The following is a 23,908-nucleotide window of genomic DNA, read 5'->3' on the forward strand; positions in this document are numbered from 1 at the left end:
TGCAAGCTTCTACAGGCTATTGCCACTCACTTCTCAACTGTAAGGGCTGCTTTCACCTTGGTATTCTTGCGTTTCAGGGCAGGAGAAAGCAAGTCACAAAGTTCCATGAAAGTGCCCTTACGCATGCAAAAGTTTCAGAGCCACTGGGAACCATCTCAAACCTGCAACACCATGCTGTCCCACCACTATGTGCTTGTTTCCCGGGCCCAGAATTGGCGTTCCACGGCATGAGCCTGCCCCGGTAACACCATGATCTCCAAATTGCTGAGGACCACTGTTTTAGAGAAATCTGCGTCCGTGTCCTCATCACCACGCTGCCATTGCCTCATTGCCTGGTGTTTCAGGTACTGGTTCTGCATAAACTGCACAATAATGAGTGAGGGGTTTACAATGGTCATAACTGCTGTGGGGAGCTGAACAGGCTCCATGCTTGCTATGCTATGGTGTCTGCTTGGGCAATCCAGGGAAAAGGGCGCAAAATGATTGTCTGCTGTTGCTTTCACAGAGGGAAGAAGGGAGGGTTGACTGACTACATTTACCCACAACCACCCATGACAAATTTTTGGCCCCATCAGGCATTGGGAGCTCAGCCCAGAATTCCAATGGGCAGCAGGGACTGCAGGAACTATGGGATAGCTACCCACAGTGCACCACTCAATGTCGACACTTGCCACGGTACTGTGGATGCGCACCGCCAAATTAATGTGCTTAGTGTGGTCGCATGCACTCAACTTTATGCAATCTGTTCCCAAAAATCAACTTCTGTAAAAATCGGAGTACTTTTGTAGTGTAGACATGGCAATACAATAGGACTTTCAATGCTCCTCTGGTGAGAATGTTCCACAGTCTAATAGATCTAACCATTAGGAAGTTTTTCCGAAATCTTTGGGACTAATTTTTTCTTTTAAAATCCCTCCCCCCCTTATCTTTACTTGTCTACCACTGCTGCAAGACAGACATCAGAGAAAAATGAGAAAGAGGGCCAATAGTGACCAGAGGAGGGAAGGAGAGAGGAAGCATCCATAAAGAAAAACAAAACAGAATAGCAGAGAGGGAGCCCTCAAAAGAAGATGGAAGCATGAAAAATGGGAGCAGGGAAGGAACAGCTGCCATCAGGGGAAACAATAAGGGAACAGAAATAGAGCAGGAAGAGGAAGGGGTAGCACCCTCCCAGGGACAGAAGAAGGGGAGACGGGGCAGCACACTACAGCAATAAGGGAGGGAGCCAACTAGAGAATGGGAAGATGAGAGGAGATTACCATTCTCTGTCCCCTGCAAACTTCAAGCCTTACAATAAAGTATCAACAATATTAGTGAAGGTTCGGTTGTTACAATACGTAAGAAAGCAAGGGAAACAGTCTATCTGGATCACAGTTCCTTCTGCTCCCTCTCCAACTTCGTTTCCTTCACCCACAAATCCCACTGTGCTTTCTCCCACATTATCTCTTATGCTGGGAATACCCGTCCAAAATCCATCCAACAAATCTCTCCCCATCACCACATTCAAATCACTTCTAAAATCCCACTCTGGCAGGGCTGTGAATTCAACAAAAAGTGAATGCACTTGTATGATGCAAAATAAGATTAAATAAAACTTGAACCACCAAGACATAGGAATGCCTAAAACGAGCAACTGTATACTATATTTATAATGTGTGCCCTTTGCCCCTCACTTATTTGCCTGTCAAATAATTGAGACTGTCAGTTCTTTGGTACACTGGCTTGTCTTCAATATGTTTTTGCCAAGTGCCTAGCACACTTGGGGACATTATGAAATAACATAACAATACAAGACTGAAAATACAACAAATCTGTGCCATTAATTAAGATCTAAAATATTGCCTATTTAAAACACAATTACCAGTCACAGCACATCACAAATAAAGATTGTAGCTGGAATTTCCATACCTAAAGTTAGGCTCCTCCAGGAAAAATTAAGCATCTAAACAGAAGGGGGGTGGTTTTCAAAGATGCTGAGTAACCACAACTATAGCTATCTTCAATAGGATCTGTTGATGCTGAGCACTTTAATGAAGTGCCTAATTATGGATTAGGTTCCTAACCAGAAGTGTGTGGAAACTGGAATTTCTATTTCCAAAGCACAACGAAAGCAAAATTTTGAAAATTCCTATAGAATAATGTCATTTTAAGTCATCTGAAACAGTCCATTCAGATTTTGGCTTTTTAAAATTTTTATATTTATAATTAAGGCTACGTTTTAGTCACAGGTATTTTTAGTAAAAGTCAAGGACAGGTCATGGGCAGTAAATAAAAATTCATGGCCCATGACCTGTCCATGACTTGTACTATACACCCTTAACTAAAACTTAGACCAGGGGGCCATGGGTGCTCTGGGGGAGTGACCCCGCTGGTGCAGGGGGTGTGTGCGGGGAGTGGCACCTGCTGCGGGAGCAGCACGTGAAGCGCCTGGCCCCTCCACCTAGGAGCTCAGGGACATACTGGCTGCTTCTGCAGAGCCTTCCCAGTCCCTCACTCTGGCACCCTGTCCCAACCTTGAGCACCCTCTCACACACAAACTTCCCCAGCAGCAGTCAGTGCTTCTGGACCAGGGGCTGCCTGATCTGCTCAGGCAGCCCTGGAGCCAGCCGCACTGGCCCCTGCCGAAGTCACGGAATCCATGATTTCCGTGATAGACACGCAGCCTTATTTATAATATATAAAATAAAATTTTTAAAAAGTAATTTTGAAACAAAAAGGTCAAAACGTTCCATTCCAATGAAGTAGAAACGGGTCATTTTGACTGTGTCAAAATACTTCATTTTGATTTTTTTTCAAACTGAAATTTCACCAAAATCGATATGTTCATGTGAAAAATTTTGATTCTCATGGAATGAATTTCCCATCGAAAAAAAAAACAACTCAACAAGCTCAATTCCTTACACAAAAGGCACCTTGGTATGGAGAAAAAAAAATTATTTCAGGATTCAGTTATTCCCCCAGTGGCACCCCCACAAATATTTCCCATGACACACACTGTCCATCCCTGTGGAACCATTTCCACTGCTGCTACTGGCCTCAGGGCCTTACCCACCAAGTCTGCACCACGCTCAACCCCCACCTTCTACCCCAAACCACCCAGATGGAGTGTCACTCCCTGAGAGGGGACATGGGCAGCTGGAAGTAGGGAGAGGCCAGGCAGGCACCCAGGGTGGAGCTCTAGTGCAAGAGCTGGCTCCATGGCAGTAGCAAGGAGGAGCAGCACTGGCCATCCCATCGCTCTGTGACAGAGGAGCGACAGAGCAAAAACTAAGTGAGCGACATTACAACCTGGTGCACTGGAGTCATAGTAGCACCACTCAGGTTTGGACCCAGGCTCCCCCTATTCATGACAGAGGGCCAGCTGGGCCAAACCTGAGTGGACAGTGGTGCAGCCAGTGCTGCTACTCCTCCACAACACTCAGCACATATGGCTGTGGTTCCCATTGCCATGGGCTGTCTGCTGCAAAGCAGGAAGAGGAGTGTAGCTGTGTTTATAGCATTGCCTGCTTCCCTACTGGGCTCTGACAGGGCAGGCCAGCAGCTTGACTGGTCCTGTTTCAGCCTATGGGAGCTCCTGGCTAAAATGGCTCCTCTCTTTTGCAAGGGACTTACAGGTGGTTTCAGCTCTCTTCTACCTACTGAGTGGTGCCCACAGGGCAGAAGAGGATAGACAATTTCCCTGAAATAATATATTCCATCCTCGTGTCCAAAAGTTTGACACCACTAATACACATCTCTTCTCCTTTATTTTTTTAAGATCTTAATTCTCTCTCTTCTGTATTTTAACCTAAAAGTGCCATGATTTTCACCCAAGGATGGTGTCTTCATTTCAGAAGTTAGTATTATACATACCAATAGAAGTACTAATTGTTCTAATGTAAAATTATTATAAAATATATCTTTGCTGAAATATAACTTTGGACACTTCTTTTGCGTATGAAGATGACAATCCAGGGGAATCTACTTTCTTCGATGGCCCCCTCATGACAGTATGTGAACATCTTCATAATATTAATGAATTTATCATCACTACCTCTCTTACTCTGGGGGCATTCTGTGCCAAAAAATTAAAAATTCTGTGCACAATATTTTAAAATTCTGCAAATTTTATTTGTCAAAATAACACAAAATAATCACACCAGTTTCAATTATTTTGGTAATTATTTCAAAATATCTGTCAACAAGCATGTCTATAACAATACAGACACATAAAAAATTTGCCCATGAACAGAGAGTTAAAGAAACCCTTACGACAAACCAGTTCCTGTTTCTCTACCCCCTTTCCCACAGAGCCCAGCTGTTGGCCAGATACTCACACCCCCTCCCCGCAGAGGCCAACTGTGGAGCCTCCCCCGGCCCAGAAACTCACCCCCACACCCCCTGCAATGACCAGCCCAGACGCTCTTCCTCCCCCAAACCCTCAGCCCACACACTTGCATCTCCTACCCCACCAGGCCAGCTGCGAGGCCAGCTATAGGTCAGCTGCGGGGCCTTTACCGCCCAGATACTCACACCCGCTACCCTCCCAGAGCCCAGGGTTCCAGAGGCAGAAACAGTCTGAGGCTGGGTCCCAGGCTTGCATGGAGTTTCCTGTGCACTGCTGCCTCCTTCTTTCAGGGCATGCTGGAAACTGCAGCTGCTGGGAACCCTCCAGTTCCCTCCCCCTCCCTCCCCCTTGTCTTCTATTTGTGAGCTGGGCTCTGCTGGGTCCAGCAGCCCATAATGGTGGACAGCAGCATGACAGCCCATTTCTGTGGGGGAAGAAAATAAATTCTGCATGTAGGACATTAATTTCTGCAACATTCTGTGTGGCTCAGAATTCCCCCAGGAGTAAGACTCTCTGCAAAGTAGGGGAGTATCAGTAGCCTCATTTTAGAGATAGCAAACTGAGGCACAGAGAGACAAGTGATAAGGTCACACAGGAAGTCAGTGACAGAGGTGGGAATTAAACCCAGGTCTCCCAAATGCCTTAACAAGAATAACCTCTTTCAGGAGAGAAACTAACATCACAAGATAATGAGAATCTCCCAGCATTCTGGAAACTGGAAGATAGCTATCTGAGCAAAATGGAAGTGCTGCAGCACTTTGGTTGCTGATTGGCTGGAGAGGAGCTCCGTGAGCCAACAATGAAGTCATTCTATCAGTCGGGGTGCTAAAACTGTTAAATGAGACTATCATCACTTTCTTCAGAAGTCAAGTGCAAAAAGTCTTATAGGCTTAGTACTAAACATGCACAATAAGCAGGATCCAAAATTTTCCATTAATGAATCAGCCATATAGTGAGAAAAATCAAAACATGACAAGTATATGGATAACTATTTACTTATGTAAAACACCACATGCATATTTCATCCCTGGTGTAAGTCAGTGGAAGTTATGGAGTAATTTTATTGAAGTCAATTCACTTACACCAGGGATGAATTTGGCTCATTATCTTTAATTCAATGGTATAGCTAGAAGTTACATCAGGCATTTCAGGGCTTCATATTTAGTAGCTAAATTCAGATTAGCAGTACTTAAAAATGACCCACTATTCAAGAGAAGAAAATAAAATAAAAACCATGACAGGTGTTTATCTGCAGGTGGGAGAAAAATCTGTTTTACACTGCTGGAAACTAATAAAAATGCTAGCATGAAAAACCTGTCAGGATGCATGATAGTCCAGTACAAAATAACAGAAGGCTACTGTTATCAGGTTTGTTTGGTAATCAGAAAGGTCAGTAATTTGATTTATTAAAATATCTGCAAAAAGAAAAGGAGGACCTGTGGCACCTTAGAGACTAACAAATTTATTTGAGCATAAGCTTTCGTGAGCTACAGCTCACTAAAGCTGTAGCTCACGAAAGCTTATGCTCAAATAAATTTGTTAGTCTCTAAGGTGCCACAGGTCCTCCTTTTCTTTTTGCGGATACAGACTAACACGGCTGCTACTCTGAAACCTGTCATTAAAATATCTGTGTCCAGTAGTGTTAATCAGTCTTTACAGTTTAAAAAATACCAAACATATAATTTAATATAAGAATTTCCATAATCCTGAAGGCTGAGGTCCAGATTTTTATATCCTCACTTACACATAGAGATACCTTACTCCATGCGTAGTCAGACTGAAATCAAGGTTAGGTGCTACTCAGTGTAAGAAAGCGTATCAGAATCTGGCGAAGAGCAATAAGCAATCCCAAATTACTGCCTAATCTTTTCACATATATAAGACAAATTTGTTAATATGTACTTTACAGAAAGAGTTTGCATAAATATAAGATGGCTACTGAAAAGCAATAAAGTTGAAAACAGAAATCCTTCTAAAATAAAGTTAAACTACAGTTTAAACTGTACATAGTTAAAAATATGGTAGTTCACTGATAAAGTTCTAACAAAATAAAGCAAAATTCATTTTAAAATTTCTCTAGGAAAAAAAATCGAATCATCCAGCACGTAGGACAGCAAATAAGGCCAGATGTTTATGGTACTATGACTGCGTCACACAGATGCTGGCTCTAATCCAAACACACAATTAGAACTGAGTGGTTCCTACTGTTAAAACCATTTTTCTTAACTTCACAACAATTTATTGGGATGTGTTATACTGAGAGCTGATATATTTAATGTTGCAGATCTTAGATTACTGAGCAGCCTCTAAAATCTAAAAATATTCTGCATAAGGTTTGGTCATTTAAAATACATTGTTATAGTTAAGCCAAACATATAGTAGTAGAAATGGTTAAATGATAACAGCTGCCAGGACAGGGAAAAATATCAGCAAATGCAATAAGCCACCATAACACTGATGATATCTTTATCTTGCCAATTTCAAAAGGAGCATCCCAAAATGCACACCTTGCAGTATTCTGCAACCTACAGCATTCTAGCTGATTAATCATTGACATCAGCAGGGAAACTCATACTCACTAGAAGCAATGTTCACCACTGCTAAGTACGGAGGAAAAACAATTACTTCATAAATCATTCTGAATACATTTTCCCCCTTTGAACGTACAGTCAGCATGTAGAACAAACTCCATCTAAGCTATAGATGTTTTCAATAGAGTACATTTCTACAAAGGCAGGTTTCCCCAGATAAACACCCACAAATATGATTACTGCAATCATGATTTCCAGGATTACTATACGGAGTCAATGTACTTACAGGATGAAATCAGCAGATAACTTCAGGTGAATAAATGTAGTCCTCCCAATGTAAGGATAAGTCTCTCTTTTCTACCAGACAGAAAAGCTAGCAAATAGCTAGCAAAAAAGCACAGAGAATATTCAATTTTCTCTGTTTTATTTCTCGGTACCCATGAGGTTCTCATTAATTAGTTATCAAGCAAAAGAAAAAAAAGATAAAGTTCACAAGACAGCAGCTGGCATCACAGGAGCTCTCCATATCAGAATTTAAAAGAAATGTCAATTAGAGTGGCAGCAGCTACAGTCAATGCTAGTTGCTGATGCCTCTGCAGGAAGAGGATGCTGGGAGATTTTCCCAATCTGTACTGCAGCCTAATTCTAATCCATCACTGCCTAACTGCAAGGAGAAAATGGAAACAAGAGAAATACAAAAGGATTTACATTTAAAGGGACCAAAAAAAAAGTTACCTCAGTGTTTCTCACTTGAACAACTAGGTACCTTAAAAAGTGACCTTAAAACACACATTAAAAAGGTTTCCTTAAAAAAAGAACTAGACAAAAAGGAAGTACACCAATGCAAAAGCAGTCTGCATTTGCTTTTAGTAAAATGTACAAGACAGCCTGTAGGAATTTACAGTTTGACTAACAGTAACAGGCTTCATATTTTATTTTGCCCTATTCTACATGGCCCTAAAACAAACAAAATCACTCTGAGGTTATAAAATATACAGTATATATTACTCTGAATTTTTCTCAAAAATCTGATGTGATGATAACAACTCCTCCTCATATGGCCAAAAACTAAAGACAAAAACAAAACAACAAACCAATAGCACACACAGAGACGGGTAAAATATACTAGATCAGACATCATTACTGATGTCCTAACAAGGTCAATGAAAGACAGTAGCAGTCAGCAGCAAGAAAACCAGAAAAGAACAAAAAACAAAACAAAAAACTTGCAGCTCTTTGGGAGCTCATCTCAAGAGGCTGGTTCCCTGTCAGAGCAGACCAGTACCAGCTGAAAAAAACCCTCTGAAATCTCTTCAGTTGGGTTGAGTGTGGCTAATCCTACACACACACTGAAGACCACTACTCTTGTGACAGGTGAATAACTTTGGAACTTTCTTCAAAAGAATCGTTCTTAGGGCATGGTGGAAGGCACAGGACCCTCCTCTGACCAAATTCCTGCCAATAAGGGAGGAAAGACTGCTTTCTCATGGAAAGGCTAAATCCCAGAGACCAATTCACTTCTTAACTACTGCTCTTGACAGATAGGGGCTTTGGTGCTCTCTCTCTCTTTCTTGCAAAGACTATTTCTTTGAAAAAGGAGAACACGCCACAGAGCTCTCCGCCATGTAGTAATATGATTCTCGCAGTGAAAGCAAAAAAAAAAAAAATCTAACAGATTAACACAATTCTCAGCAACTGTCTTCAGGGACAATGCCAGTTTGGAAAAAAAAGTGCGCTCCAACTTTAGACAATACACTATTGTGGAAGGGTTGGCCTCTGGGGTGTTCCTTTGCAGCCCAACATGGCACTACTCATCCTATCCTGGGTTTCTGAAGGCGATCACCACCTCTAGCGAAGTCTGGCGCTGGAGAGCCTTAGCTTTCTGGCTAAGACACTCTCCAGTTCATTCCTTCCAGGGTATCAAAGTCCCGAAACGCAAGGGAAAAAAAAAAAAAAAGAGGGTTGTCTGACAAGCCTTCAGCAGGACCTTGCCCTTTCCTTCAAGGCCTGTCTTCAAATAAATGGTCAGCCAGGCAGTCTCCCGACACTCAGTTTTTCCATCCACCGGGAGGCCGACCAAGCTAACAAGCTGTCTCAGGTTCCTGGCTGCAACCACTTTTAGCTCTGTGAAAGAAGCCAGGAGGTCTCCTCTCCTTCTGAATCAGCCACCAAGCAATCTAACTACTCTCTCCACTCCTGACACCTACTGCAGATAAACTGGGGTGGGTTGATTGGGCCCACAAGCCCCTGTTAACCCACTCTTGCTCAGCAGGGGATTTGTCTAAGCCATCACACAACCTCCCACTCAGGATCATGCCTGGGGTACTAGTCGATCAGCTCCCATCTCAGGAGGAAAAAAACAGGTACCACTGCATGAACCATGGGTTGGTGTCCTTCATGGTGCTCAGCCACTACAGGGCATGATCCATGACCAGGGTAAACACATTCTGAAGAAGGGAGTATCAGAGCACATCTACAGCCATTTTGCCACCAAGCCTTTTTTCGAAACCAAATACACTATCTCTCAAGGGAACAGTTTTCAGCTAAGGTGGAGGACTGGGTACTCCCTCCATTGACAAACTATGATGAGACAGCTCCCAATCAGAGTTTAGAGGCAGCAGTTTGGAGGATAAATTCCTTGGTGAAGTATGGGCTGTACAGAATAGATTCCCCACATAGTTGGGACTTAAGAGTCTGGAAGGATTTTTCACAGGCCCTCATCCAATGAACCTTTCTAGATCCGCTGTCCTTAAGCAGATCCATGAGTGGCTGGAATGAAAGATAACCATGGTACAAATCTACAATAGTATTCTGCCAGCCCCAGGAATGTTGTACCTGTTTCTTCAAGGACGGGGCAAGATAGGCTCTCAAGGCCTGGACCTTATCCACAAGTGATCAAAACTTGGCCTTTCACCAACACAGGCACCTCATCCCATGCTTGCTTAAGCAGCACTTTTTAGGGATTGCTGTTAATCCAGCATCTTCTAAGAACTGGAGGATGGCAGCTACCTGTTTCAGGTGGTACTACCAACCCCAATCATAAATAACTACATCATCCAGGGAGGCCGTGGCATAATGGCCCAGGGGATGGAGGACCCAGTCCGTCAGCCATTGAAAAGTCACAGAGGGCCCATGAAAACAGCATGATTCAGCACTGATACAGTCTGTAGGGAGTGGCAAAAAGCTGTTTTTTTCCACTGGGTCTCCAATGTGATATGCCAATATCCCTTTGTAAGATCCAGCATGAGATGGTCCCCAACAGATACAGATCTTGTAGAGGGGGTTCTGGATATCTGCAGCCCTAGCTCTGGTTCTGGAGAATATGCAGCAATGAACAAAACCTCTGGTGACTTCTATGGCTTTAAGAAATTAACATGATACATTTGTTAGTTTTCTTCTTGGTAAATTGCCTAATCTTGTAATTTACCAGTCCTACTTGGTATGTAATTTCATAGGGCTCACTGTCAGGCCAAAAGTTTGGACTCCATTTGAGAGAGTAATATGAGCACCTGATCTGCAGGGTTAAACACTCAGCAGTGGGCCCCTTTGTTATATGCATGGTGCTGGGCCCACTGGGCATTAAGAAGATTTTCCCTTAAGCATGTGGGCTTTGAGCCTTTCTTTAAGGGTAGGCACATACTGTAGAACATTTTAGTCTCAGAGACCCTATAAGTAGTAGTAGTAGTTCTGTAGTACCTAGGAGCCCCATCAAGAACCAGGGCCCCACTGTACTAGGAGCTGTACAAATACAGAACAAAAAGACAGTCCCTTCTCTTTCCACATCCTCTGCACTAGGATCAAAATCGGCACAGTTGCTTCAAGAGTTCAAAAGGGGAGAGGCCTATGGATGACTGGGATACCTCCTACACCACAAATGGCCTGAGTGTGGTTTGTCTACCAGATCACAGCTACAGACCAGTATTTCCCAAAAGTGTGAAGAGTGCCCAAATGGTGGGACACAAAGTACAGGCCAAGGGACATGGACAGATCTCCAAATCATTCCCCCTAGTCTCAGCTTTCATTTTTTAAAGAGATTGACTAACTGTTATGGCTGCAAAGAAAACTTCAAAACATAAAGTGAGGGCATGGCTACACTAGAGCTCTCTAAGGCTATGTCTGTACTATGGACCTTACAGTAGCACAGCTGTACCACTGCAACTGTGCCGTTGTAAGGTCTCCTGTGTAGAGCTCTCCCGCTGGCATAATTAAACCACCCCTAACGAGCGGCGGTAGCTATGTTGGCAGGAAAGCGTCTCCCTCCAGCATAGCACTGTCCACCCCAGCGCTTTTATCGGTGAAACTTTTGTCAGTCAGGCATGTGGCTTTTTCACAGCCCTAACCGACAAAAGTTTTACCGACAAAAGTGCTAGTGTAGACAGAGCCTACAGTAGCCACTCTAAGATGATGGGAGAGATGGGACATAACACTGTCCATACCAGCACTTATGTCGGTGTGATTTTTGTCACTCTGGGGGATGGTTTATTCACACCCCTGAGCAACATAAATTATGCAGGCAAACTGCAGTGTAGACATAGCCTGAGTATCACCAATGCTCTTTAAGTTTGCAGAGAGTCAGCCAGACACTAAAGCTCTGAGGTGTAAACTTCCTCATTCATTTCAGTGGTTGCTAACTTTAATGCCAATGACAATATTTTAAAAGTAAATAATTATTTTGCTGTTCAAAACACATAAGAAGAGAGAGAACATAGCTATAAAGGTCTACACAAACATTTCCCGAAGTGGTGGAGGGCTCATTGGAAAAAGTCAGAGGCCAGGTAGAGCAGTGTGTAAAATGTATAAATTAAGGCACGTAAGCCTTTAACATATGGCAGGGCTATGCAGTGAAGGGGGAATGAGCAACTGGTTTCATCTTCCTGAAGAGGGCACTCAGCTTTTAAAAGTTTGGGGATAGCATCTATAGACAATCTCGGGAATATTTCCTTACAATAGTTTCCTAATCTTGCCTTCAGAGCCAAGTCAACAACTTACCAAAAGCTGTTAATAATTTGCTATTTTAAAATCAAGATTGGACTTTTTTTAAAAGTCAATTTTGCTCTGGTTCAAAAGAAATTATTTTGGGGAAGTTCTATGGCTTGTGTTATACAGGAGGTCAGACTAGTTGATCAAAATGGTCCCTCTGGCCTTAGCAGCTATAAGCCAGACAACTGACTTGATTCTACAATCCTTATATTTGAAAATGTAGAAAAACATCCAAAAATATTTAATAAATTTCAATTGGTATTCTATTGTTTAACAGTGCAATTAATCACAATTAATTTTTGAGTTAATTGCATGAGTTAACTGCAATTAATCAACAGCCCTAAATATTATGTATCATTTTCCCCAAAACAACAGTCTCCAGGCCCAAACTGGGCCACTTCACCATTTCCCTGACTAACTGGCTCCTCAGACTGACCGATTGCAGGGCCATTCAGCACCTAGTCCAGTGGTTCTCAAACTTTTGTATTGGTGACCCCTTTCACATAGCAAGCCTCTGAGTGTGACACCCCCTAATCAATTAAAAACACTTTTTTGTATATTTAACACCATTATAAATGCTGAAGGTAAAGTGGGGTTTGGGGTGGAGGCTGACAGCTCGCGACCCCCAGGTAATAACCTCACAACCCCCAGAGGGGTCCCAACCGCCAGTTTTAGAACCCCTGATTAGTCCCTGTGCAAATGCATTGATGCACTGTTTGGAAGTGATAAGTGAAGGCTTCTTTAGACTGCTGATGGTGATCTGACTCACTGCAGTACACAATGCAGCCATCTGCTGTCAGCTGCTTTACGCTACAATCCAGGGTCTCCAGTCAACCACAGCCCTGCTTGCTAGCTCAGATTTGATTCTTCTCCAGTCAAGCAACCAGCAAAGGAAGCATGGGACCGCTATGAGAGGACACAGACAGGTGAAGCCTCCTGAGCTCAGGATGGACCTGCAACAGGCAGTGGGTAATGAGGAAGTTTTGTTGAGTAACTGAGTCTGCTCCACTCCAGAAACTAGCAGCAATTTGCCAACCTTCCATGCTTCTTCTCTGGCCAGAAGCCCAACCTGCCACTCCAATCCAATCCAAGTCAGAAAAGAGACTCCCTCAGACATGGAATCTTGGTGGTGAGAAGCCAGAAATGCAAGATGGAATTGCTGGGTAAAACCAAGAGTGGAAGTCTGGCAAGAGCAGCTGGGGAAAACAAGAATGATTTGGGAAGGAGTAATCTAATGTTTTGGGGAAGGGGAGAAACTATGGGCTTGTCTACACTTACAATGATGCAGCTGCACCGCTGTAGTGCTCTAGTGAAGAAACTATCTATGCTGATAGGAAGGTTTCTTCCGAGAGAGGCAGTAGCTACGTCAACAGAAGCCCTCCCGTTGATATAGCGCTGTCTACACCTGGAATTAGATCACTATAACTACATCGCTCAGGGGTGTGGAGTGACGTAGTTATACGGACATAAATTCCTAGTACAGACCAAGCCTGAGTCTATTTTAGGAGAAATAGGGGAAAGAGAACTTGGTTCATAAAGATATTCCTGAAGAGCTTTTTATTAAACTTTAGATCCCTCCGTATTACAGCAATTGCCAGGTGCTTAAAAAATACTAGTAAGGGAGGTATGCCTCCAGAACCTTCTTACAAAGGCCTTATACACTCTGCAAACACATCTGGACCACCTACCCTTGACTCATTTTCCATCTCTTCCCCAATTACTAAAAATTACTCCATTCTGAGACCGCTCCCATGAAATGCTGAGGATTTCCTGCAAAATAATTAAATTATCGGAACTTTGATTTGATTGGAAATTGTACTTTATTAACTATGAGGAAACATGATTTCCCTCCAAAAAGAAAGGAATGTCACCAGGACAAAGAAGAATTAAATCCTCTTAATCTTCCTCTTCTGAGGCACCTTTAATGCTGCACAAATAGACTTTTATATTTTTTTTTTTTTGCTAAGATCAACAGGGAAATTGTTGACAATTTAAATGTTAATATTGGCTATTTTTATATTTTAGAGAGAACACCATAACAAGATAAGGAAAATTCAATTTACTGAGGTGTGATATCCTCTTTCAGTGTGCCTCCAGATTCTAGAAGTTTAAGTCTACATTGGTTTGCCCTTTTCATAATTAAAATTCCAGTCTCTGCCCCAAGAAGAAAAGACAGGCCTAGCTAAAATCCAGAGATAACAAAACATCCATCAGCTCTTTCTCCTCTGTGGTACTCCAGAGCAGATGGGGAGGAATGAGTTCAAGAAGAGTACTTAGGAGAAGTGAAAGGGCAAGGAAAGGAGAGCCTACCCAAACACCTTCTGCTCCCTATAGATCTCCCAGTCTGCCGAATCGTTCCTGAAATAAAAAATCTCTTACAGCCTATTTCCTGTAGGTCAAATTATTGCTCCTCATTCACCCCCTGGACTACTTCTCACAGAATTCACAGGTTTGAAGTGGTAAGGTCCATACCAGACATGCTGGGCTGAACATATGCCCAAAGGACCTAGCACCCTCTTTCAGAGAAATTTAAGATGGGAAAAAAAGGAAATAAAAAGTTAATTAAAGGAAAAACTGAAACACCAAGAGAAACAGAAAGGCAGATGGTAGGAGAAATGAAAACAGGGAAGTGAATTAAAGAATTAATAAGAAAAGAAAACTCAGGAGACATAGCAAGTAAAGATATCTGTTTAGAAAGTTCAGTGTCAAAATATTACAATGAAACACACACTAATGTTTGATTTAAAATTCAGAGGATAAAATAGTGGAAGGAGAAGCTAGAGACATCTAATTTTGGAATGGAGATGAGCACAGGAGCTCCATATTCTTAGGCACATGGGAAGGGTGACGCGCTTTGATATTTTTAAAATTTAACCATCTAGTAGTGGTATTTGGCATGTTTGATGTGCATCTCTGATGGAAGTTAACAAATGTGGTCGGTGCTTTCGTGCACATTTAAAAAAAAAAAAAAAGGCAACAAAAACAGAGACAGACCAAAGTTAAATGGCAGATAAGTTAATACTTGTGTGAGTGTCTAAACCTCTCTCCTCAAAGATCTTCATCTTCCAACATTCAGGAAATTGCATGGGGTATTTTGATATTTTCCAGGGAAGATCCCCCAGGCATATATAGTTTTTACTCCAAAACAGACTCTTCATATTGATCAAGTTTAAATAAAACCTGTTATATAAAAGGTGCTCCCCATTGCAAAGGATGAACAAAGCTCCTCACTTGCACATGCACAAGTACTTTGTTATGTCTGATTGTGAGCATGCCTCAATGCATGCAGTCCTTTCAGATGCATTTCTTCTCTTGGGGTATGCCTATACTACACGCCGGATCAACGGGCAGCAATCGATCCAGCGGGGGTCAATTTATCGCGTCTCCCATCGACTCCTGTACTCCACCGCCGCGAGAAGTGCAGACAGAGTCGACGTGGGAGCAGCAGCAGTCGACTCACCATAGTGAAGACACAGTGGTGAGTAGGTCTAAGTACGTTCACTTCAGCTACGTTATTCACGTAGTTGAAGTTGCATAACTTAGATCGATCCCCAACCCCAGTGCAGACCAGGCCTTGAACTGGTTTTTTCCCCTTGTGGCAGCCTGACACCACAAAATGATACTATGCTGAATAAAACATAGGCCCTATCAAAGTTTGGATTGTGAACTCTGGGATTATAAAACTTTGTTCTGTGTGTTTCTGCACATTTCACTGTTATTTTACAGAAGCCGCACACACACACACTATTTTTAAATAGGTACCTATTTTAGGGGCAAGTTTATAGCCAAGATATAGGAAAATTTTATGGCTGTCAAGCAATTAAAAAAATTAAGCATGATTAATCGCACTGTTAAACAATAGAATACCATTTATTTAAATATTTTTGGATATTTTCTTCATTTTCAAATATATTGATTTCATTTACAACACAGAATACAACGTGTAAAGTGCCCACTTTATATTTATTTTTGATTACAAGTATTTGCATTGTAAAAACCAAAAGAAATAGTATTTTTCAATTCACCTCATACAAGTACTGTAGTGCAATCTCTTTGTTGTGAAAGTGCAATTTACAAATGTCGAATTTTTTTTGTTACATAACTGCACTCAAAAACAAAATAATGTAAAACTTCAGAGCCTACAAGGTCACTCAGTCCTACTTCAGCCAATCGTTCAAACAAACTTGTTTACATTTGCAGGAGATAATGCTGCCCGCTTCTTGTTTACAATGTCACCTGAAAGTGAGAACAGGCTTGCACATGGCATTGTTGTAGCCAGTGTCGCAAGATATTTACGTGCCAGATGCGCTAAAGATTCATATGTCCTTCATTCTTCAACTACCGTTCCAGGGGACAAATGTCCATGCTGATGACAGGTTCTACTCAATAACAATCCAAAGCAGCTTTCTTTTTTGGTGGTTTGGGTTCTGTTGTTTCCACATCAGAGTGTTGCTTTTAAGACTTCTGAGAGCATGCTCCACACCTCATGCCTCTCAGATTTTGGAAGGTACTTCAGATTCTTAAACCTTGGGTTGAGTGCTGTAGCTATCTTTAGAAATCTCACATTGGTACCTTTGTGTTTTGTCAAATCTGCAGTGAAAGTGTTCTTAAAATGAACAACATGTGCTGAGTCATCATCCAAGACTGCTATAATATGAAATATGTGGCAGAATGCGGGTAAAACAGAGCAGGGGACATACAATTCTCCCCTAAGGATTTCAATCACAAATTTAATTAACAGATTTTTTTAAACGAGCATCATCATCATGTCCTCTAGAATGATAGCTGAAGCATGAAGGAGTTTGCGCATGTTTAGCATATCTGGCATGTAAATACCATGCTACAAATAGCCAGCTACAGAAGTGCCATGCAAATGCTTGTTTTCACTTTCTGGTGACACTGTAATTAAGAAGAGTGCAGCATTATCTCTGTAAATGTAAACTTGTTTGTCTTAGCGATTGGCTGAACAAATAGGACTGAGTGGCCTTGTAGGCTCTGAAGTTGTACATTATTTCGTTTTTGAGTGCAGTTATGTAACAAAAAAAATTCTACATTTGTATATTGCACTTTCACAACAAAGAGATTGCACTACAATATTTGTATGAGGTGAATTGAAAAATACCATTTATTTTGTTTACAATTTATATGCAAATATTTAGATTAAAAATAGTATACACTTTGATTTCAGTTACAATACAATATATATGAAAATGTAGAAAAACATCCAAAATATTTAATAAATTTCAATTGGTATTCTATTGTTTAAGAGTGCGATTAAAACCGCAATTATCACGATTAATTTTTTCAGTTAATTGCTTGTGTTAACTGCGATTAATCGACAGCCCTAAAAATTTTTCTTAGTAGATGAAGCAACAAGCATATCTTTTGTGCAATTGTTCTTTTAAAAAAAAAATGCAGAAAGCTCAAATGGTATAACTTCAGACATAAATAAGGCCAGCTTAAATTGTTTATTTTTCGAATTGTTTAACTTGGTTCCTCTTTTAGGATTCATGAGCCAAATATGGTTTCTTTGAATTGGACAAAAGTCCAAGCCAGCTGTCATTTTCTAATGTGCTTATTTAGTTAGATATCACTTCCTTTTAAAACTTTACTTATAAACTTGACTTTCATGGACTTGTAATGTTTTAAAATGTCTTCTTAATGATTGATTTTCTACTTGACCGTGAACAGTCCAGGTACCAAACATAAGAAAAAGCTTAAACTGCTTACAGGTATGCTTGACAATCTACTTTTGCAGCACCCCCTGGGAAAGTTTGAGGATTCCCCCTCCCAGCAGGCATGGACTTTCCTAAGTATCTTAGACAAGACCTGTATTTAGGGTCTTCCCCGTCCCCCTCATCTCCAGCTGCTTCCCAGTGCTTTACCCACTGACAGATAAACACAAGTGCAGGTATAACTGAAACATTAACCACACTTCTGAGATTACAAGGATAACCTTCTAACTTCTTTAAACACTTCTGGCCTTTAATCTATTACTCCAGTAATACCGTTCAGAGCAGCTTTGGTAGGATCACGGATTAGTAATATCCAGCTTTGGGTGGGGAAAGGAGAGACAAAAGAGGGACAATAACTGATACCAGTAAATTATGTTTCTCCCTACTGGCACCTCTAAAATTAAGAGCCACTGACAAATTTAAGAATTCTTTTCAAAATCCTTTACTAAAATTCATATCATTTTAAGTCTTCCTTTCCCACTTTTTCCTTTCTGATCATTGTTTCAGATAATTTAAAAACTAAACCACCCTACATTTTTGACATTCAACTATGCCACAACCCAGTGTTTCATATCACAAATTGCTATAGAAAACTAATGATTAGGGAACTTTCTCTATGGGTATGGCTTATTTCTAAGAGGTTGGATTCTAGACATGCATGCTACTGTACTTCCTCCCAAAGACAATCTAAAGGTAATCTACAGGGTATTTTTATGGCCATACGTTTAGGTGAAACTGAGGGAATGGTACATAGGATGAGAGACAGATAATATTACTATAATTAAAGAGAATTCTGTACAAGCTCCTAAAGGAGGAGGACTGGGGGGTGAGAGGTGGAAGGGGGAATCAAGGCCAGCTGTATGTGCTAGTCTATATCAGGCTTTGGCTCAAATTTGGGTGGGACCATGAGATTTGACTTTTCCGCAATTTTTAATTTAATCTAATTTTCATAATAATTAAAAACCAAGAGCTTCCAAGTTTCCAGAGAAAATTCATTTGAATCTGGGAGTAAAAGACATGGATCTCTAACTGCCCTAGAGAAAGGGGAAAAAAGTTTGTCAATGATTCAAGAACTGTTCAGCTCAAGGAAAAGCGAAGATGATGGCAAAGCATATGAATGAGGGTCAAAACTGCAGATGTTAAAGGTTAATTTTACTAGATAATGAAAACATAGAAGATAGACTAGGTTTTCATAAAGTTATAAGAAAAGTGAAGCTTTCGGTCAAGAATCAGTAATATAGACATAAGGTAAATGTGTTGCATTCTTTTATTTCAGTCCTTTGTCTGAATTATGTCTATTTACATTGAGATTTCTTTGAGATAGAGGACAATATTATGTTTGTACAGCACTCATTATGTTTTTGGAAAATATTAAGTGCAAAGATCTTAAATTGTCAATGGCTAAATGTACTGTGGAAAAAGACATTGGAAAAAGACAAAAAACTGCACCGTAAGGGGCAGAGACTTAACTGCATGGAGTCACAAGCAGGGAGTTGTCTTCTTCTGTGTGGAAAAGGGTTGGGAAGAAGTAATCTGTAATGTCCTGAGCTCATGCTGAATTTAGTAACAGTCAGAGGCTTGAATTTTCGAAGAAAAAGGAAGATTAAACTCCAGTCACAAGTGAGTAACTGGTCATCTTTGCAGTTACACCCTTGGAACATGGTGACTCTTGATAGTTGTGTTTACAACAAGTGAAGTTGTGATGATTAGGATCACATACATGCCCCTTTTCAAATTTGAACATTTGCGTCCTCCTGGCTATATAAGGAAATGTGTCGGTCTTTCCACTCAAAGTAACAAGAAATGAGCTTGATGCAAGAGTCACTTAGAGAAATTCTATGACTTGAGTTATGCAGGAGGGTCAGACTATGATGATCATAATGGTCCCTTCTGGTTTTAAAATATATCTAGAGAGCTGTATAATGACAGTCCCTTAAAATGCCTATGAAGGAGACATTTCGGGCATGCCATAAACACAGCTTTATGTCTGACTGACTAAACCTTTCGCCCCTGTGGTACTGAAATCTATAAAAGATCCTTATACAAGAATCTGGATACAAAATCTATTTAATCCATTTAGCCAATCTGAACAGAGATTGGCTTCCCCTTGGACTTGTCCTCAAACACCACAGCGAGCCCTGGAGATTTAGGGAAGGATTTTACCCTCTTAGATAACTTATCACCCATTTAGCATCTAACATATGCAACCTGGTTTCTCCTAGTAAGCTCTGACGTTTAGTGAATAATGCCAGATAAAGAGGAACTTGTTTTGTTGGAAACTCTCCTGATAGAAACTAGTGGTGTGAACACCAAGGCAGTTTATCCTAACAGAACACTGTATATGCAGGATAAACCACCAGGCCTGATCTCATTCATTCTCTTCAGGCTTGCACACCTGAGAAAGTTGCACCAGTATAATTTTAATCAGCTTTTAAACTGATCTAGTTAAACTGACTAAAACTAGGTGCAAAAGACTATGTGGACACTTATTTTGATATGAGTGTCTTATAGAAGTTTAGTTAAACCTGTTCCTAAATGACTTAGGCCTGGTCTACACTACGTGGGGGGATCGATCTAAGTTACACAACTTCAGTTACGTGAATAATATAGCCGAAGTCGATGTACTTAGACCTACTCATGTGGTGTCTTCACTACTGCTGCTGCTCCCCCGTTGACTCTGCCTGTGCCTCTCGCAGCGGTGGAGTACAGGAGTCGACAGGAGAGTGCTCGGGGATCGATCTATCAAGTCTAGACTAGACGCAATAAATCAATCCCTGCTAAATTGATCGCTGCCCACCGATCCGGTGGGTAGTATAGACATACCCTTAAACTAAACCAAAATAAGACATTCTTATTCTGAAATAAGAGTGTCCATGCAGCTTTTTCCACCAGTTTAACAAGATCAGTTTAAAATTTATATTTTAAGTTATACCAATGCAAATTCCTCATGTAGAGAAGCCCTTACTGCATGTTATGACCACCAGTGACAGTTGAGGAACTGGATACATAGGAAACATTTCTCAGAGACACACGCACAATAGCTCAAAGGATGCCCCTACTAATCTTAATATTAGGTTTAGTTGTTAGGAAGGGAGAGGCTCTAGTACATGTGAGTAGACATATCATTCATTGAAAGAATCTTTTACAGTTAGTATATTCAAAAACTAAGCACTTATGTTCTATACGGAAGATGATATGCATCTATGGCTTCCAAATGTTTCCTTAATGACCCAGAATTTCAAATATTTCCTGTGTACTACTTGATCATGTTGCAGTTCTTTGCATTCCAGGTCAAGAGTCTTGACTCAGTCCTATAGATTGAGGAATGATGAATTCCAAAGTCACCATATGGAGCCTAAAACTTGCATAAAATTCAGATGCAAATTGGCATGAAAATCTTCTCTTTTTGGCTACTGGAAATATCAGCAATAAAATCAGTTTTTCATAAGAGGGCCCCTTAAAAAGGGATGAGAAGAGAGAGAGGACTGGCAGCAGCATGAAACTGAACTGTTTAACTATTCCACTATTTCAGGCAAACCACAGTTCCAAATTCCTTCTACTCCATGACACAAAGAGTCTCAAGAGACTATCCCTACAGGGCAAAGGGAAAGAATGACAATCCCTACAGGGTGAAGAGAAAGAACAGCAGCGTTCCATTAGATTAAGAGAAGGGTCCCCTCTGGTGCCCCATCAAATTTGCTGTTTGAAAGCTGAAATCAAAGATAGTACTAGGGAAGCTGAGACTGAAGACTTAAGTAAACACTTTCTTTGTCAGCGGGGCTTTTGGGTACAACTGGTATTAGACAGATAAATGCATCCAGAGTGTCTGAAGGACTTCTCATCCTGGAAGACGGATTATAGAAGCCCAAGGATCTTGAACCTCTCTACCATGAATCGGAGATCATCTTGCTGAATGGATCCAGGCTCACCTCCTCTCTCAAATTCTCCAAAAGGTGGCTGAACAAATGAAAGAGCCTGCCCCAGACACAGAACTTATATCTACCCACAATTGCCTTGAAGTTGTCTAAGCAGAGAGCAAGTTGCCAATGAGTATGCCTTCAGCTCAGATGACCCCATTTATTTTTATTGCTCTATTGTCCATAAACTGAACAGAATAGCTTCCATCTTTTATCTTTACCAGCCATGGTCAATGCTGATAGAGAACCCAGAAAAGTGTAGCTATTCAAATACTCAGTCTCCTGCCACAGCTGTCAATATAATCAATTGGCTCTGAATCCTAGCAGGAAGAGGACAGAGTACACCACTAATAATTTTCAGGGTCTAGCAGACATTCATCAAGGACCACTTTCCCATTCTGCCTCACCTCCAAACACATTGTAGAGCTTATGGGCTCTCTCATGTATGGTTGACATGATGATATTTAAGGCCTATACAAAATTCACCTACCAGTTGGAATGGTCTGAAATAGTCTAGTAATGATAGCAAGATAGCAGTAATGGTGTCACTGGTAAAAAACAGATAGCTTCCACAGCCCTGCGATAATGAAACATCCTGATACTCATTTGTGCCAATAGCTGGTTCTGTAAGACAGGCCTTCAAGATTAGCATGTTAGACCCAGATGCTCAGTGGTATTTAGGATCCTTTGAGGATCTGGACCTTAGTCCGTAATTCAATTAATGCTTAGGATGTGTCTGTGTCATATGCCATTCATCTGATTGGTAAAATGAACCTGAAGAAAAAAAAAATCCAAGATTACTTGCTATAAATCATGTGACAGGAGTGCCACCTGAAACTCCAACTTTTGCAGCATTCTCTTATGCGGTATCAAACTCTAGGTCCACAGCTACACCAACAGTTTTTAAACACTGTCTCCTGTGGGATCAGTAACTTATCTGGTGTAGAAGTTCTCTAAACTGAAGAGCGGATGTCTCACATATGAGGCCTGTCAATGGATTTATGAACTTGAATCATGAGCCTGGATCCTCTCACTGAGTCTTTGATGTTGAGGAAGCTGCAATAACATTGGTCTGAGCATCCTTCAGTCCTGCTTGAATGCCAAGAAACACAAGAGGCTGTGGATCCGGATGTGAACTGTAGTTAAATGGGACACCAAGTCTGAGGAATGACAATGTGGACGATTGCTTAATTCTGTGCATATCTGTTCACTTAGAAGACAATGGTGGGGCCAGTCAGTGAGTTCAGTACAACAGTTACTCAAACTGCATTCTCCTAAGCTTAGTATATAGTAGCTCTTCCTCCTTGGTTCTGAGTAGTGCAGCCTTATCTATCACTCGCTTCAGAAGGCATTATACTCTTCTGGAGAGCTCAGACCCATGAAGGATGGGATCAGAGGCTCATCCTGTGAGCTCTCAGATTTGTGCATTGCCTAACAAAGTTGGCTTTAGGATTAAGGCACCTGCCTAGTTCAGGTCTGATTCTCCTGAAACCATCGATACAGACTTCCATGATTGGTATCAGAATTTAAGAGCTTTACCGTCTTAAGTCTCTTCTCCAGTGTAAAGGTGGCCTCTGCACTGCCCCAGTCCTCATCCCTTTCTGCGATGGACTGTTCCCCCAGTATAACTTAGAGCAGCCTTAAGACTGGGCTAGGTCATGCTTCTTCCACCACTCCAGCTTCACCGTCTACACTAGTAGCAGGGCTGGAGGGTGGTATAGAGGCCATAATTCCAGCTCTTTAGCACTGGAACTTCCACCTACAGTCCTCTCAGGGATGGCTATGCCAGAATCTGTTGACAGTGCAGTTGCATAGTAAGAGAGATCATCAAATGTGCTATTGCAACACTATTTAATACAGCAACAAGAAATGTTAACTCTTATGTAGTTCCCATACAGTTGGAGGGGAACTGATCACTTTTCTTTATGTGCAATTTTGTGCCACTACTGCATGTAACCTCACTTCCATTAATGCATGGAGAGGGTAAGTCTGCACACAGTCATGCATGGGTGGAACAATCCCTGCTCAAGGTCTTTTGCTTGGCCAAATATGATAAAGAAAGATAGGGCCTGAAAGTAATTTCCATCAGAAGACTATCTAATGGTAACTTTTCCACTGTTCATACTGCACCTCTTCATGAGATTCTCCAGAGCTGTCAGTATGGCACTGAACTACTTTGCCAACAAATATGAAAATTATAAAGGAGGAGTGTAAGGAAACACCAAATGCTTTACAATCACACATACACCAAGGCTGAGGCATCCTTTAAGAGCATCATTGGTTTTGGAAATATAAATGGTCACTATACATGTGTACAAGTGAACAATAGCTGATTTTACCAACACACAGAAATGTGTGGTGCATATTAGGCAACAATAATTTAGCACTCTGTATGACTCTATATTTAAAAATGGAAAA

General features: G+C 41.2%; 1 protein-coding gene across 7 annotated transcripts in view; it reads right to left on the minus strand.

The window, feature by feature from the left end:
* The window catches only part of TTC39B (tetratricopeptide repeat domain 39B), a 181,268-nt gene that overhangs the window by 67,216 nt on the left and 90,144 nt on the right, over positions 1–23,908 (minus strand). Inside the window, exon 1 of one of the 7 annotated variants that reach the window (XM_073345445.2) lies at positions 7,145–7,597. The exons of the other annotated variants lie outside the window; for them this stretch is intronic. The gene's annotated coding sequence lies outside the window, so the exon portion shown is untranslated. Of the gene's footprint in view, positions 1–7,144; positions 7,598–23,908 lie in introns of those variants that run through there. 7 annotated transcript variants of the gene reach the window in all.

This window comes from Lepidochelys kempii, chromosome 5, assembly GCF_965140285.1.
Source record: "Lepidochelys kempii isolate rLepKem1 chromosome 5, rLepKem1.hap1, whole genome shotgun sequence".
Taxonomy (NCBI): Eukaryota; Metazoa; Chordata; order Testudines; family Cheloniidae; genus Lepidochelys; species Lepidochelys kempii.